Here is an 18820-nt window from a genome sequence, read left to right as displayed (position 1 = left end):
ATGTATATAGGTATAATACCGAAAACAACTATAAAATGAAGTCAGGAGAGTATAGGCACAATATGGTAAAGTTTCTACATTCCATTTGAAGTGGTAAAATACCATGAAAAGGTAAGGATGTATTTTGTAATTCCTAGAGCAATCACAAAAAAATATTACATAAAGAAATATAGTAACACACACACACACACACACACACACAGTCACATAGGCATACTAAATAAATGAACTAGAATACTAAAAAGATTCAAATAACCCAAAAGAAAACATGAGATGGAAAATAGAAGAACAAAAAGCAGAGAGGGGAAAAAAAACAGGCAATACATGGTAGGCTTAACTCCAAACATAAATAGTCTAAGCAAATCAATTGAAAGAGATTGGTAGGATGGATTTTTTTTTTTAATGATCCAATTATGTGCTGTTTTATTTTTTTAATATTTTATTTATTTATTCATGAGAGACACACAGAGAGAGAGGCAGAGACACAGGCAGAGGGAGAAGCAGGCTTCATTCAGGGAGCCCGATGTGGGACTCCATCCCGGGTCCCCAGAATCACGTCCTGTGCCAAAGGGGGGTGCTCAACTGCTGAGTCACCCTGGCGTCCCTAATTATGTGCTGTTTTAAAAGAAGATCACTTAGGAGGACGCCTGGGTGGCCCAGTGGTTGAGCATCTGTCTATCTTCAGCTCAGGGATCGAGTCCCACACCAGGCTCTCTGCAGGAAGCCTGTTTCTCCCTCTGCCTGTGTCTCTGCCTCTCTCTCTCTCTGTCTCTCATGAATAAATAAATGAAACCTTAAAAAAAAACCAAGAAAGAAAGTCACTTAGCATCTATCCCAGAAATATGAAAACTTAAGTCCACACAAAAAACCTGTATGTTAATGGTTATAGCAGTGTTGTTTACAATAGCTCCAAACTAGAAACAACTCCGAGGTCCTTCAGCCAGTGAATGGTTTAAAAACTATGGCACATCCATCCATACCTTGGACTACTACTCAGCAAATAAAAGAAATGAGCTACTGATACATACAAATTAGATAGGTCTTAAGGGAATTATGCTGAGTGAATAAAGCCCATCTCTAAAGCTTACATACTGTATAATTACATTTATATAGCGCTCTTGAAATGACAATTGTAGAGATGGAGACAGACTAATAGGAGCCAGGGGTTGGGGAGTAGGATGGGAAGGAGATGGCCTTTGTGATGGATCAGTTTTGTGTCTTAACTGTGGTGGTGGTCACATGCATCTATATATGATAAAATTCCACAGAACTAAACATGCACACACACAAACACACACCATTGCACATAAAACTGGTGAATCTGAAAAAAAAAGATCAGTGGATGATATTGAAGTCAATTTTCTGGTTGTGTTATGTAAGATTGCAAGATGGGTGGAACTGGGTTAAGTCTATTAGTTTGCTAGGCTGCTGTAACAAAGTTACAGCACAGACTGGGTGGCTTAAATAATAGAAATTTATGGTTTCCAAGCTCTGAAGACTAGAATCCAAAATCAAGTTGTCAACAAGGTTGGTTTCTTCTGAGGGCTGTGAGGGAGAATCGGTTCCAGGTCTCTTACAGATGTTGTCTTCTGTGTCTTCATATCGTCTTGCCTGTATGTGTGTCTCTGTGTTCACATTTCCCTCATTTATGAGGACACCAGTCATACTGGGTTAAGGACCACTCTAATGACTTCAGTTTAACTTGATTACGTCTACCAAGACCCAGTCTGGAGACATGTTCTGATGTCCTGCAGGGTCAACATATGAATTTTGTAGGGGACACAGCTCAAACTGTTAGAGGTATATGGATCTTTCTGTACTATTTCTTACAACTTGCCTGAATTTACAATTATTTTAAAATAAAAAGGGCTTAAAGAATAAAAAAATAGGGGAAAGAGGAAAAAGATGAGAAGAATTGAAGTCCTATGAAACATTCTCTGAACATAATTGAATTAGACTGGAAATCAATAAGAAGAAAATGTCCAAATACTTTGAAATTAAGCAGCTTACTTCTACATAAACCTTTGGTGAAGGAAGGAGTCTCAGGGAAAATCAAAAAGATATATTGAGCTGCATGATAATAAAAAAACATACCATGTCAAAATTCATGAGATACAACTAAAGCAATGCTTAGAGAGAAATGTATAGCATTAAATGCTTATATTAAATAAACTATGCTACATAGTTTATGCTGTGGCATATCATAGATGTTAAAATATTGAATCTATGGAGAGAACTTTAGTATGTATTATCGGATGTAAAACAGTAAAAATTATATAGACTGTTCTACCTTTGATGGGAATGAGAAATAAAAGTGGAATAACTCACATCTGATTGTTTCTACATAAAGAACCACTGGTAGGATATGCAATGAACTAATTAAAGTAGCTATCTGTATGGGTAGAGGGAAACAGAGCAGAAAGGGCAGAGGTAGGAGTAAGATTTTTGAATGTATACTTTGTTTATTGCTTTCCATATTTTAAAAAGTGGAGAGGAAATTCACATAAAATAAAATCAACCATTTTAAAGTGCAGAACTCAGTGGCATTTAGTACCTTCACAATATCATCCAATACCACCTTTACCAAGTTTCAAAACATTTCATCACCCCCAAAAGAAAACCTAGTACCCATTAAACAGTCATTCCTCATTCTCTCTTTTCCCTAGACCCTGGTAACCATCAACCTGCTTCCATTCCATCTCCAAATATTCTGTATAAATGGAATCATACAATATTTGTTTTTTGTATGTATCTAGCTTCTTTCATTTAGCATGTTTTCAAGATTCATCCACATGGTAGCATGCATCAATACTTAATTCCTTCCTATAATGGAATAGTATTCCATTGTACGTAAGTACCACATTTTGTTCATCCATTTCTCTGTTGATGGATCTTTTGGATACTGTGAATAATGCTGCTATGAACATTCTTGTACAAGTTTCTGTTGGAGTCCCTGTTCTCAATTCTTTGGGATATATACATCTAGGAGAGTAGTTGCTGAATAATATGGCAATTCTATGTTTAACTTTTTGAGGAACCACCAAACCATTGTTTTCCACAGTGGCTGTACCATTCTACATCCTCATAGCATTATACTAGGGTTCCAATTTATCTATACCCTTACCAAGATTTGTTATTTTCTGTATTTTTTGTCACAGCCATCCTAGTGGATATAAAGTGGCATCTCTTGGTTTTGATTTGTATTTCCCTAATAACTAATAATGTTGAGCATTTTCTCATGAGCCTATTGGTCATCTGGATATCTCCTTTGAAATTCTTTTCTTTTTGTGAACTCTATGAAATATACTACCTATTAGAAACAAAAAGTAAATCAATTTTTAAAAGGAAAAAAGGTAAAAGGCAGAAGAGAAGGAGAAAATAGACCACTATGGTAGAAAGAATTACAGTCCCCAAAGATGTCCACCTTCTAATTCTTGAAACTTGTAAATGTGTCACCTTACCTGGCAAAAAGGACTCTGCAGATGTGATAAGGTTAAGGATCTTATAATGGGAAGATTATCCTGGATTCTTGGGGTGAGATGATATAATCACAATTGACCTCATAAGGGATAAGGCAGAAGGTCAGAGTCAGAAAAGGAGACATGATGATGCAAGCAGAGGTCAGAGAGAGACAGAGACAGAGGGACTCGAAGATGGAGGAAGGGGGTCACAAGCCAAGGAATACAGGTGGCTTCTAGAAGTGAAAAAAACAAAGACACGGGTTCTCCCCTGGAGCCTCCAGAAGGAATGCAGCCTGCTGATACATAAGATTTAAGACTTCTAACTTCCAGAATTATAAGGTAATGTATTTGTGATGTTTTAAGGCACTGAGTTTGTGGTAATTTGTTACCACAGCCACAGAAAACTAATACAACCATGAATGTCCTGCTCCCTCCAGAACAAAGCATCACCTGAGCCTCCTCATCAATGCTTCCCTCTCAGGAAACACAGCTGAGTCTCACATGTCTTCTGAATCCTTGAAGGAAACAATGAACCACAGATGGCCAAGTTGCATTGTCCTACAAGATGTGAAAGATGTCGGTAACAAAGCAACCCAAGATCTGTCTCCTACACATCTCCAGAGGGAACGGTGAGCTCTAGGTCTTGTTGGATAAATGTATATGACAGAAAGGACCCAAAAGTCTTGTAAGAACCATAAGAAATCATTACCCTCACGGAGATTGAGCAAGATCTGCGGAAACCAAAGCCAGTGAACTTCTTTTTTTATGCCCACTGGCCATGTTATCACCCTCAGGTGGCAACTGCAAGGCCAAGAAGTTTGAGAGCTGCCCTCCGTTTCATTCCATCTCTCTACCCTTTTGCCAGAGTTCAGCTGTAAATGGCAGCTCCTGCCCATCCACAGGTCATTCATCAGCTGATATGTCTGCATGTGGTTTTGTTTCACGTCCTTCTTCTTTCAAAGCCTTGAATATGCTTCACATCTAATGCAGGTAATATGTTCATTTCATGGAGTTGGCCCACGGAGGGTAACACCACGTGATAAAAGACACACCAGGCTGGGTGGTGGGTCCAAATAGCTGATGGCCTATAAATTTTTTCCAGCTCTTTCTATCTCAGATGGATGAGGATATCACCATCACTATCACCACCTTCACAGAAAAGATAGCTTTGGATCTAGGCCAGCTCTGACATAAAAATCCACTTAGAACTTACTGAAGAAACACTTGAAGAATGTGAATCTATGACCAGGGGATAGGCCTGAATAAAACAATGTAATATTTCTTAGAACCCAAAAGATAATGGTTACTATTTACCCAGGTTGGGTTGTGGGGAGTACTCTGTATCTGCCCTAAGGAAACATTCTCCCGAATGTGGAATGTGGTTATTTTATAGGAACAGTAGCAATATTTATTGGGGCACCTGCTGCAGTACTCCTGTGATTCTCTCAGCAGCATGACTTCCTCTTCCAGACATGAAGTTTGGGCGGGATTTACTCACCCTCAGCTCAAGTTGTGAGCCCTCATTGGTTAGAGCCAATACCTCATTTCCTCCCCCTCGCAGTGATTGATTCAGGGATAAGCACCAATGCGGACCTCACGATCCAGTATCTCTCAGGAATAAATAAAATATAGAAATAAACGTGAAAAAGAGATGATAAACAATATAAGTGTAAGTTATAGTATTTTCTTCCCTCTCCCCACTATCAACTCTTTTGCTTACCCCCTGGCATGTTCCAGTCCCAATTTGGAAGACACTGGGCTAGTGGATAAGAAACACCTGTAAGCAAAGAATTTCCATACAGGGAGGGTGATAAGTCCCATAGTCGGGACATTAAAAGAAAACAAAAGAAGGAGTAATGGAGGCTATCAATGCACAGCAACCTCTCGGTGAGATGAAGGATACGCAAAGCTTTGCCCACAGATGTGGAAGGCAGGGGGTGATTTCCAGGCAAAGAAAACAGCCTTCTCAAAAATATGAAGGAGGGTAATATACCCAGAGAACCAGGAACCACTGGGTATGGTTTAAGGATACAGCATAGTTGGTAAAAGAAGAGTCAAATGCCATGAGAAGAGTAGGGTCCCGAGTATGCAATACAGATGTGGTCTAGCAAATGCTGTGAACCTGAACTGTGAAATGATTTGCTCACATTTATATACTGGAAAGACTACTCTGATAAATGAAATCTTATAAAGTTGAATTAAAGCAATATATCACATAATAGATTATTACGTTCAATGAACATTTATCCTAGGATTACCCAGGTGGTTTCATATTTAAAAATCTATTAACATGGAAACATTTTTAATAAAAAATATTCATCTCAATAGTTGCAAAAAATCTATTCAATAGATTTCCAACTTGAAATACTAACACACTCTTTTTTTTTTTTTTTTTAGAGAGAGTGAGAGAGCAGGGGAGGGGCAGAGGAAGGAGAGAGAGAATCCTAAACCAGCTCCACGCTCAGCAGCATGGAGCCTGACATGGGGCTCAAGCTCACAACCCAAAGATCATGATCCCAGCTGAAACCAAAAACTAGATGCCTACCTGACTGCCACTTAGCCACCACTGTGCCCCACACACACTTTTTTTTTTAAAGATTTACTTATTTACTTGAGAGAGAGAGAGAACAGGAGGATGGGGAGGGACAGAGGGAGAGAGAGAGAATCCTGAGCAAACTCTCTGCTGAGCATGGAGCCCAACACAGGGCTCTATCCCCAGACCCTGAGATCAAGACCCCAGCCAAAACCAAGATTAGATGCTCAACTGACTGAGCCACCCAGATATCTCATCTTTTTTTTTTTTGAAGTATAATCGATCTACAATATTGTATTTACGATACTCTTAAACAATAAAGAACATGTATCTTAAATACATAGCCAACATTTATTAAAAGTATATCCAGGGCCCCTGGGTGACTCAGTCCACTGAGTGACCAACTCTTGATTTCACCTCAGGTCATAATCTCAGTATCATGAGATTAAGCCCCGAGTTGGGCTCTGCACTCATAGAGGAATCTCCTTCTCTCTCTCTCTCTCTCTCTCTCTCTCTCTCTCTCTCTCTCTTTGCTCCTCTCCCTTGCCCCTCCTCACGTCTGGCATGACCCCCACCTCACCCAGTCTCCTAGGCCCCAACTCCCAGGCCCTGTCTGGTCTACGTCCCACTCATTCCTGGTTCATCCTGACTCCCTATTTGAAATCATCCCTTGTTGTGGCCATGGTTTGGAGTTTCAAGAACAATCTGTAGAAATGATTTCTATTCTCTCCTGGTCCCTGATCCTGAGGTTGTGAAGACCTTTGGAATTCTAATACTTACAGACACCTGGCCCATATGCCCCTGAGCAGGATTTCTGCATGTGCGATAGCAACAAGATGCATGTTAAGAGAGGCTGTTACTCCAGAAAAATACCATCTCCTCCCCTTCAGTAGCCATTCTTCATCTCAGCTAGGACACCTTGACATTTGGGGTGGAGGAAGTGGGATGACAGGAGGCAGATTGGGGAGCAGGTAACAGAGGCCAGAGGCGACTGGAGAAGGGGACTTATGTGTGATTTTCCCCAGGTGATTAGGTGTGGGCCAGCTCTGTCGGTGTGGGTGTCAGATCTCAGTGCCAGGCTCTCCTCTGGAATAATAATGAGCTGACACCTTGGGCTAAGGGACAGCTCTTCAGAGGAAGTGGGGGAGGCAGCCCACTTCCCGAAGGAAGGAGCCTGACTGACAGACACTTTTCAGAGAACTACCAATACCAATGTGCTCTCACAACCATCTTTCCCAGAGAAGGCCTCGAACTCTGGAATTGGGAGTCTGGAGAGAGGTGGGGAAACCCAAGGTCTCTCATGAATTACAACCCAGAAAGGCTTGCCACTCTCCAGCCTTTCCCCCTCAGACACTGGCCCCATTGTTGACGAGGAATTTGGCAGTTACTCTAAAGTGGCTAAAATTTGGCACATCCGCCAAGGCCTTTCCTGGTCAGATCAGGTGACTGTTGCGGTGAGCTCCATCGAGAAAGAAAGGATTACGGGCCACCTCCCCACCCCTTGGAGGCAGGTGAGAGAAAATCCATTTAACTGACCAGCCGCTGTCAGTTTACAAATAAAACATAAACTATAAAAGCTGTCTTTGTTCAACTGAGGCAGCCATCCTGGCGGGGAGGTCAGATTAGCAATTTGTCCTTTGTCTGAGGATTAGCAGAGCTTCATTGTTTTGATGTTTATTTATCAATTTGCATCTTCTAGCAGTTTCTACCCAACTCAAGGCCCCAACTCCCCTGTGTCCCTGCTCATTTTACCTCTGCTGCCAAGGGGCTAACAAAGCTGGGTTAGAGCCTGCCCCACAGGAAACTCCTGCAAACCCCTCTTCCCTTTCCTTCTGCTCAGTCTCAAACTCCTTGGCCTGCTCCTGGCTGCAGAGCGAAAATTAAAGTCCTGGTGGAGGAGAAAAGATGGTTCATCCGGACAAAGGGACTCTTCTCCTCACCTGTAAATGTGCCATCTGTAACACAGAACTTCGAGGTCTCAATACTGTGGAATTCAGAGTGCTAGTTTCGATGTCAGTCAGTCCTCAGATGGTTGGGCGGGGCTCACCTCATTCTGCAGGACTCGGTTTGAAACTTCTGGATTAAAATAAGGGGAGTCTTTATGCTTTCCGCTGGCTTTCCCAAATCAGGCTTTTCCTTTTCCTTATCCATCTTCCCAACGTGCCTTGTGTCCCACCAGATACTAACTCTGGCCCTCCATTTTATCCCCTTCCTTATTTTCTAAGCACCACCAGACATTCTGGAAAGACTTCTTTAAATTTTTCATTGTCTTGTCTCACCACCTTTGGTAAGTCCTTGACAACTTGGCCTTCATTCAATATTTTAGTTTTATTCTTCACTGACCTCCAGACAAAACCTTCAGCTCCTGTTAGCCTTAACCACTTACTATCCTTAAGCAAGACTTGCCAAGACCTACCTCCTTGTCCTGGTGCAGGCTGGCCTTCACACTGAGGACACCAGCTTATCCACGGCAGCCAGCCCTAGGTCCACTTCAGCCTTTAGAGTCCAAAGCACCAAGTCTTCAAACTTGGCTATTCTGTGGCATCTTCCACAGACACTGTGTACGCTGATGCTGGTGTGTGTGTGTGTGTGTGTGTGTGTGTGTGTGTGTGTTCGGGACTTACAGTTGTGAGCTCCTATTCTATAGGGCTTTGCCTGTTGAATCTTGGGCAGCCTAGGCTGACTGTATGTCTCTCAAGATCCATGTTCCCTTGGCTTCTACCATGTACCCCAGGGGTAATATCATTGAAGCACTGTTTTCCCATTAGTCAGTTGGCTTGGGTGGGGTTATTCCTGGACCATGTTGGTACCATGAGTTTAAACCCCAACCACTTACGAGGCACCTATTGTTATGGATTTTCACAGGACATATTTTATTTCACCTCATTCCAAGCCAAGTTTCTCCTTGTCTTACTTTGCTGGAGGGCTATTTTTCCTCCTTGATTCAATCATTTCACTGGGAGTGTGGCCCCCTGGGTGTCCCAGAATTAGGCAGGTCTCAGATCCCCTCTGACTCTTGGGTAATAGAAGTTATTCCTCTAGGTTAGGGAGACCAGCACTCCTGTCCCAGGAGAGCCCCAACACTAACTTGAATGTCTAACATGTTGTTTTTCAGTTTCCTCTGTTTTCTTGTTTGTTTGTTTGTTTGTAACTTGGTGGTTTCCTTTACATTTTTATGAGCTCACTTATGCAATTTAAAATATTTGGGTTTTTTATCCAGAATTTTCAAGTGTTTTGTAGTGAGAAGGGGGCAGAGTTCAGGCTCTTGTTTGCAATACATGTGTGATTATTTCTTCAATCACAGTATACATTCCCACATACGTTTCTTTGTATTACACAATCACCTCTAAAACTATGCCAAGCTCCAACAAAAATTTGACAAATGAATGAAGAAATGAATGGCATTTATGCTATCTCCAGGAAGAAGGCCCTGCTTTAGAGTTCTGAGAATCCATCCTGACTTTCCCATTAACCAGCTCTATGACTTTGGACAAATCATTTCTCTGAACCTGATTTTCTCATGTGCAAATTGGAGATGATCCTCCATCATAATAATCGGAGGATTCTTACGTATTTCGTGCAGTAACCTGGCTAGCTCTCAGTTATCATGCAGGTCTGGAGGACACACACTGAATGTTTTCTACTTAGTGATAAAGGCTAAGTTTGATCATTTAAAAAACCTCTTCTGTTATTAATTAGAAAAGTCTTGCCAACACTTGCAGTTCTAGATTGGAACCAAAGAAACAAATACTTAGGAGTGCCTACTAAAGCCATCACATGCTTTTTAGTTCCCTCAAAAACCTGATCAACCGAGTGTCTTCTTTTCAGAGAACTTCAGAGAAATTAAACAACTTTCTAGGTTTTCCTAGTAAGGCAGAAAGAAACATTTAAGCCTCGATCTATCTGACTTGTGTCAGATACCATAAGCTAATTACATGGTAGAAGGGCAAGTATCACGTACATCTGTAGCCTTAACTCCAGACAACTTGATTAAGTGGTCATAGGAGCATTTATTTGGAAGTAAAGACCAAAGTCTAACCACCCAGTCTCCTCTGCCATCCCAAATCCCCACCAACCCCAGGCAGCCTAGTGTTCACAAATGCGCAGCTCCTTGAGCCATCCAGCCATCCTGAAGACCTCCAAAGCTGTGATTGAGATGTTGTCCCAGCTTCCACTTTTCTTCGAGATGTTGTCAAGGATTTTGCCACCTATGACAGGAGACAAGAGGTCACTGAAGATGAGAAAAATAATAGGGGTCCATATATGCCCAAGTCCAGATTAAAAAGAAATCTACCTGAACTAACGTACCATATATTAGCCACATTCGCATGAGAAGATGTATTAGTAAACTGGTTAAGGGCAAGGCTTCAGATGCAGGCAGCCCTGGATTTGAATTCTGGCTCCACCACTTATTAGCAGAATGATCCAAATGAGTTACAGAGCCTTAGTTTCCTTACCTATAAAATGAGTATAAGGATATTCATCTCACAAGGTCACCGTAAGGAATAAAATAACATTTAAGTAAAATAACATGTGAGATGCTCTTACTACCACCTGACACTTAGTAAGCATTCAATAAATGGTAGCTATACTACCAATAACAATAGAAATTTTAAGAACTTTGCATAGATTTGTTCATAATTCTCAACATTCCTATGAACTAGAAACCATTATTTTGGTTTTACAAATGGAAAACTGAGGCACAGAGAGGTCAGGCAACTTGCCCAAGTTCCACATCTCATAAGCAGCAGAGATAGAATGTAAACAAATGAAAAAAAAAAAAAAGAATGTAAACAAATGTAGACAGTCCACACCTGCAGAATCCATACCATGCTATGCCACCTCTCTGTTCTCTTGTTGCCATTATCTTTATCATCATGTGTCAATACCATTAAACAATGGTGAAACTGGGGGAGGCAGAGAGAGATATAGACAGGAGAAGAAAACTAGAGCTCCATGTTCATCTGCTAGGGGGTCCTCAGATTAAGACAAGAGACCATAAGGTGGGGGTGAAAGTCTGAGCACACCCAACCAAGCTTCCCAGAGTTCTGAGCCTCTAGAGCTAGGATGCCTACCTGTCCACAAATGAGATCTACACTCCAAAACAGATGAAACAGTCTACAGTTCTGAACAGGTTCATTCTTTGATCTCAGAAGCTAAGCAGGAGAGCACCTGGTTGGCCCAGTGATTGAGCATGTGCCTTTGGCTCAGGGTGTGATCCCAGGGTCCTGGGATGAGTCCTGCATCGGGCTCCCCACAGGGAGCCTACTTCTCCCTTTGCCTATGTCTCTGCCTCTCTCTGTGGGTCTCTCATGCATAAATAAATAAAATTTAAAAAAAAAAGGCTAAGCAGGGTGAGCCTTGGTTAGTACTTGGATGGGCGACGACCTAGTAATACTAGGTGCTATAGGCTTTAAAAAACAAACAAACAAACAAACAAAAAAAACCCAAGAACAGCCCGGGTGGCTCAGCGGTTTAGCGCCGCCTTCAGCCCAGGGCATGATCGTGGAGACTCAGGATCAAGCCCCACGTCGGGCTCCCTGCATGGAGCCTGCTTCTCCCTCTGCCTCTGTCTCTGCCTCTCTCTGTGTGTCTCTCATGAGTAAATAAATAAAATCCTTTAAATAAATAAAATAAATAAAATAAAAAATAATAAAACCGTTCCATTAGGAAATAGTCCCCAAGTATGTGTGAGCAAATGTATCTTAGGTATGCACCACGCGAGGTTTCCAAAGATGTTTACCTAGGAGCTTCAACCTTAGGGGGGGAACATGCCATCATCCATTAAAGCTAGTGCTTTAGAAAACGTCTTGGTGAAGAGAGGATTCAGCTGGCCTTGAAAATGGGATGATCGATTGTGGACAAATAAGAAATGTTCAGGTGGCACTCGGCAGGTTCCTTTTATGCTCCCATCTCGCAGGCCTTATTAAAAAACAACAACAACAACAACAACAACAACAACAACAACACACAAAACCAAAAAAACAACCTTTGGTTTACAGAATGGCCTGCTCAAGGCAGCTGTGGCAGGAGAATGACCCGAAGCCCATCCTAGGTCAGTCAAGTCACCTGGTCTGAAACAAAACAAATTTCTCACTTCCTTAAGAACATCCCTGGGAAACACTAGGGTGAAAGGTTGATTTGGAAATAGCTAGGTTTCTGGCCCTGGAATTTTTCTGACAAGATGGATTCAGGAAAAATAAATTAATCTGTGCAGCAGGGTCAGCTGTGGAATTGTGAAAGAATGCTGGCCTTCACTGCAGGAAGGGAAAGTGCTCCCAGGCCCTTCAATGAGGGCTCAGGGCTCCAGGAAACGCTGTGTCTTGGCCTCTGCCCCACCCCCTGGGCGCTGTGTCCTTAAACCGGGAGGGGGTGGGAAGGAGGGGACCCTCCCCACCCCCTCCCAGCTCTCCTGTGTCGCCCCAGACAGTGAATTCTCGTGTTTACTCTCACGGTGAAATCTTGGTCCTCTCTTAAGGTAGAAAGAATTAAGGTTGGAAATATTTTGTTTCAATAGATCTGAATGCAGATGCATCTTGGGAAATTCTAAAATTCAGCTTGAAGAAAATTGATTAAAATTATGCTTGATTAAAGCAAGAAAGTTGGACACTTTGAGAACCCCTCCTCCAGTGGTCATTCAATTTGTAAATATGTAATCACTTTATATTTCCTATGGACATCTATGTGTAATCAGTATCTTTGCCTTCCCTGCAAAATGGTAAGAATTTTAGCACTCTCAGCAATTTTTGCAGTACATTGATAACAGAAAAGATTTTGCTGATAGACCGCTTAGTATTTTATAGTATGCAACACAGTAAAATCTTTCTTGAATTTTTTTTTTTTTTTACGTATTTTATTTATCTGAGAGAGAGTGAGAGAGATTGGGCACAAGCTGGGTGGGGAGGGAGAAGCACATATTCCGCTGGGCAGAGAGCTGCTCCCAGTTCCATCCCAGGACCTGAGCCCAAGACAGACTGAGCCACCCAGGCGCCCTTCTTTCTTGAATTAATTAAAAACTTTACTTCTTTGCTTACTAGCGTTTTCTGTATCATGAGGTACAATAATACAGAAGTGTCAAATATACAATGACACATGAGTAGTTTTTTCTTTAGATTCATTTTTAATTTTGTTGCAGTACTTCCTTGGATTTTTTTTTTTTCCTTTTCAAAATGGGCTTATGGGGAGTAAATAGGATTGGCATTGTCTTAGACCTCCTGTTAAGTTTTAATTATTTTAAAAATAAACTTTACTTTTTAGAACAGTTTTAGGTTTACAAAAAATCATGAGTATATTAGTTTCCATATATCCTGTGCCCAGTTTCCCCTATTATTAACATCTTACATTAATATGTTAACATTTGTTATAATTAATGAATCAATATCGATATATTATTAATAACTGAACTCTGTATATATTCAGATTTCCTTAGTTTTAACTGATGTCTCCCCCCCCCCCAAAAAAAGGCAAGGAAATTAAATTTAAAAAGTAGTAATTTAGAGTCTAAGAACTAGCCTCCCCTTTCATTTTAATTCAGAAAGAGCCTCGGAAATGTGCAAAATGTTCATGTTTAACCATGTTTAAAATTCTATTTTTATTTATTTAGTACTGATTTCTTAACACCCAGTCTATTCAAGCCTAGCACCGGAAAACAGAAACTATATTTAAGGAAAATGAAAATCAGCTACTTGCTCTGGAATGAAGATGCCCTCAGAACCATTCACTGAGCCCAACAGCCAGGCTGCTGTGAGGAGGATAATCACAATTCCTGAAGCAAAACCCAGGACCAGTCATCTGGCAGTGTGGCAGGAGAAGGGAACAATGAGTAATTCTCCTACCAGTTGCATCTACATTTACCCCTGGAATCTTCAGTAGAGACCAGAAGCCCCAGAGAAAAGAAAGGAAACCCAGAAAGAACAATAAGGATTTGGAGAAGCTAACTCATTTCCGTTGGAAAAGTCATTAGTGTGCAAGATAGAAAGTGTAATCCCTAAAATGCATCTGAATGACTAATTTAGTGAGATTAAAGAAAAAAAAGATAGCCTATTGATTTATCTTTCAAATTTAGTAAATTACCCATCAGATTATTCAACACACTCCTGAACTGAAGAGTGGGGGTTAGTGGACAGAAAGTTGGAGAGGAATACGTGGGCCCCTGTGGAAAGGTTCTCTCAGCTGGCTGAATGCACTGCTCCCCCAGGGAAGAAGGGACTGGAAGCCACAGCTACCTTACAACCCCAGATTCTCCAGATTCTACGGCACAGCTCAGTGTGAATGCCAGAGTGGAACTGACAAAAAGCTGAAATTGGACAGATACACCTCATTGGTTCCTTTTTTTTTTTTTTTTTTTTTTGCCTCATTGGTTCTTATATTTAAACAAGGATCTTTTTTTTTTCATGGAGATAAAATTTGCATACACTAAAATTGACCCTTCTTCATGCACAGTTCTGTGTCTTTTGCCAAATGTATCATGTAATCAGGTTTCAATCAAAATAAAGAACAGTTCCATCAACCCAAAATCCTTCCCTAGACCCTTTCGTACACCAACACTCCTCCCTCTCCCCAGCTGTGGCAGCCACTGATCTGTTTTCTGTCCATACAATTTTACCTTTTCCAGAAAGTCATAAAAATGAGATCATATGGTCTATAGCTTTTTTTTTTTTTTAATTTATTTTTTTATTGGTGTTCAATTTACTATCATACAGAATACCACCCAGTGCCCGTCACCCATTCACTCCCACCCCCCACCCTCCTCCCCTTCTACCACCCCTAGTTCGTTTCCCAGAGTTAGCAGTCTTTACGTTCTGTCTCCCTTTCTGATATTTCCCACACATTTCTTCTCCCTTCCCTTATTTTCCCTTTCACTATTATTTATATTCCCCAAATGAATGAGAACATATAATGTTTGTCCTTCTCCGACTGACTTACTTCACTCAGCATAATACCCTCCAGTTCCATCCACGTTGAAGCAAATGGTGGGTATTTGTCATTTCTAATAGCTGAGTAATATTCCATTGTATACATAAACCACATCTTCTTTATCCATTCATCTTTCGTTGGACACCGAGGCTCCTTCCACAGTTTGGCTATCGTGGCCATTGCTGCTAGAAACATCGGGGTGCAGGTGTCCCGGCGTTTCATTGCATTTGTATCTTTGGGGTAAATCCCCAACAGTGCAATTGCTGGGTCGTAGGGTGGTCTATAGCTTTTAATGGTGGCTTTTTAAACTTAGCATCATGCCCTTGAGATTCAAACATGTTAGTGTTTATATCAGAAGTTAGTTTCTTTTTTCTTTCTCCTCCTCCTCCTCCTCCTCCTCCTCCTCTTCTTCTTCTTCTTCTTCTCCTCCTCCTCCTCCTCCTCCTCCTCTTCTTCTTCTTCTTCTTCTTCTTCTTCTTCTTCTTCTTCTTCTTCTTCTTCTTTCTTCTTCTTCTTTTGCTGAGTCTACCAAGTCTGAATAATCTTTCACTAGTTGAGGAAATTTGGGATTTTTTTTTCCAGTTGGGGGCCAACGTTTACATAAAGGTTTTTGTGTGAATATAAGCTTTCACTTCACATGGTAAATACCTAGAAGTGTGATTGCTGAGATGTATGGTGAACCTAAGTTTCACTTGGTGAGAAACTTCGGACTTGTGTTCCCCGCTGGTTGTACCAGTGTACATTTCCCCCAACAGGGCATAGAAGTTTCAGTTGCTTCATCCTCATCAGCAGTTAGTATAGTCCGGGAGGTGTGTTTTGGTCTCTAATGTGAGCCCTTCTAATAGCTGTGATGCCTCTTTGTGGCTTTAACTTCCGTTTCCCTCATGATAACTAATGATGATGAACATCTTTTCATGTGCTCATTTGCCAACATATATCTTCTTTAATAAAGTGTCGGAATCTTTTGCCCTTTGTTTATTCAGTTTGTTCATTTTCTTATCATTGAGTTTTGAGACTCCTTTGCATATTCTGGATACAAATCCTTTATCACGCATGTGATTTGCAAATATTTTTCTCAGTCTGTAGCTTGTCCTCTCATTCCCTTAGCTGTGTGAAACAAGGATCTTTTTACTTCAAATCACACTAGGTTATGAAACAGAGCGAACAATTAGTCATCAAAGGGTGTGTAGTTTGTGTTTGCTTTACTACATTCATGATAGAGACCAGGAAAGTCAGTCAGCATGAATGGCCCTGGTTGTTCTTCTCTTTCCAGGGCAGCATCTTGCTCCCATTACATCCAAGGATGCAGCACATGCACAAGCCCTGGTAGCTAGTGGACGCCCACTGGAGACTGTTGAGTGAATGAATGATGAATGAAGGGTGGGGCAACCAGGAGAGTACAATGACCGATATAGGTGGAGAGAAAGGCAGGAGCCAGAACTTAACTACTAGGCTAAGAATTTTAAACCATATCCTGTGGCAATGGGAAGCGCCAAAGGATTTCAAGTAATGGAATAGAATTAGCAATTTTGGAAATGTCCTACTGAAAGTAGCATAGAGAATGGACAGATGGACAGGAAGAGGAGTGACACAAGCAGTGAGATTAATAAGAAACCATTGAAATCTTCCAAGCATGAGGTGATAAATGGCTAAGATACAGATATAGCAGCAGGGGCAGAAAGCAAGGGGCAGATACAAAAGATATTAAGTCGACAGGATATCATTTTGTTCCCACATCATGTGTATTTGAAAACCTCTGACCAATACTAATGAGAAAGAATGCAACAATTTGGGTGGGTGGGGGGAGGGAACCCAATGTGTGTCATACAATTTTTCCTCCTAGATCCCAAGCAAACTTAAACACATCTCCTCTTAAGTAGCCCCCCACTTGTCTTCACAGCTAAGTCTCTTTCCTTAAAAAAAAAATATCCATTTGCTTTTTGTTTCCTCATCTCCATTTTATGCCTTTTGAGCTTGACATGTGAATGAATCACAATTAACTTTGAACTGGAAGCCCAAGTACATTCTACTAGGATAACAGCATTATCGAAATTAAGAAGGTAATTCAATGATTCACATAGGATAGATTCAACAGGAATGTATGAAACAAGTAATCCCCTCTTTTTATGCTGCCTAATCAAATCCCATAAGTCACTCTCCCTGCCCTTAACTGTTCAGTCAACAACTGCCCAAATACACACAAACATTGACATTTGAAGTATCAGGACTCAGAGTGTATATAGTTGGGATGTTGCCTTGCAGACATCTACTTTCAGTGGACTCTCCAAGAAAACAACAGAAAGTGTCAAGAGGTGGCTATTGCCCGTAAGTAATCATATAATCATTTGCTATGACAGTAGGAAATCTTTAGGGAGACAACTATTATATTTCTAATTTAAGTGCCTTTGAGACAATGCCTTTGGCACCACCAGTCTTTTTCTGCCACCTATTGTTGATGGCCGGTTCACTATCAAGATGACAACAGCTGGGAGGTTCTAGTCCTGGCACTCCTATTCATAACTCTGAAAAGTTACTTAATACCCCACCCCCACTGTCTCCATCTACAGATGAGATTGACCTAGAGCTGGATCATCTTTAAGGTTCCTGATTAAACAAGATTTTGGTTATAAACCTAACTTCGGAGGAAACCTCTTCATTTATTACCATTGATCTTAGTGAATTAGGGCAATAAATGTCTTTCTAAAGATTTAAAAGAGTGAATGCTCCTTTATTGTGCCAATAGGGCAAATCAATACTTTTGTTGCTCCTTTACTATAATTAATCATCTGGAACAAAGAAAAAAATCTGGTGTCTGTTAACAAAGTCCCCTTTTAAAAGAAATATCAGATGTATATTTGCATGCCAACCACAAATAAATATTTTGCTACCTAAAAGTCAAACAAAAGAACTCTAATTATTCTTAAAATATCTTCAGCCATCATTCCACCTCCATTACTTACTGAAGGAAATTTCCAAAGTCCCTTCTAGAAGAAACTTCAGCACACATGCACACACACACACACACAAACTCAGAGTAGTATGAACAATGTAACTTTTTTCCTCACAATACTCTCCAATTAAGAATTATTTTATAGGGTCTGTTCAATTTCCAGACTATAGAGATGTGATTTCAAGAGACATGATCATTAGACCAAAATCCCATTACAACTCTATTAAATACAGTTATATAGATACAGATAAATAGTTAGGTATAGTGATATACAGATGTAGTTATATAGACTTTATAATAAGATTTCACCAGTACTTACCAGACAAAATCCAGGACCTGAATATTTATTTGACCTTAAGATGACATGTAGAAAAAATTTTAGAGTTATCCATGTCATATGGAGACACAAAACATTAAAAATTTTTATAGATTTATATCTGTTCACTTTTTTCCCCCTCTTATTATTTTCAGGTTTCCAACATTTCTTTAATAATTTTTCCCAAAAAAAAAAAAAAAAATTTTTCCCAACTCTAAAACTATATAAGTATTCTAAATTTTCTCCTAATATTTTTATTTGTTTACAGTTAAATCATTGTATCAGGAGCTTGTTTTTGCACATGATGTAACAAAGGAATAACACTTTTTGTCTTATGTGGAAATTGCTAGTTATGCCAGTATTATTTATTACATAAATCATCTTGGGGCACCCAGCTGCCTCAGTAGGTGGAGCATGCAACTCTTGATCATTGGGTTCTGAGTTTGAGCCCTGTATAGGGTGTAGAGATTACTTAAGTAAAATCATTAGGGTGGCTCAGTGGTTGAGCGTATGCCTTTGGCTCAGGGTGTGATCTCGGGTCATGGCATCGACTCCTGCTTTGGGCTTCCTGCAGGGAGCCTACTTCTCCCTTTGCCTATGACTCTGTCTCTCTCTCTGCATCTCTCATGAATAAATAAATAAAA

The 18820-nt window shown here is 40.6% G+C and overlaps 1 long non-coding RNA gene across 2 annotated transcripts; it reads left to right on the top strand.

Moving 5' to 3' along the window:
- Positions 1-3646: 3646 nt before the first annotated feature.
- Positions 3647-4692, top strand: LOC140634652 (uncharacterized). 2 transcript variants are annotated; one of them, XR_012032056.1, is made up of 4 exons: positions 3647-3800; positions 3899-4090; positions 4256-4451; positions 4564-4692. It is a non-coding gene; the product is annotated as an uncharacterized lncRNA (long non-coding RNA). The 2 variants fall into 2 exon arrangements; XR_012032055.1 differs by having other exon boundaries at positions 3899-4451.
- The last annotated feature ends 14128 nt before the right edge of the window (positions 4693-18820 follow it).

Source organism: Canis lupus, chromosome 6, assembly GCF_048164855.1.
Source record: "Canis lupus baileyi chromosome 6, mCanLup2.hap1, whole genome shotgun sequence".
In the NCBI taxonomy this organism is placed as follows: domain Eukaryota; kingdom Metazoa; phylum Chordata; class Mammalia; order Carnivora; family Canidae; genus Canis; species Canis lupus.
This window is presented reverse-complemented; position numbering and strand designations above follow the sequence as displayed.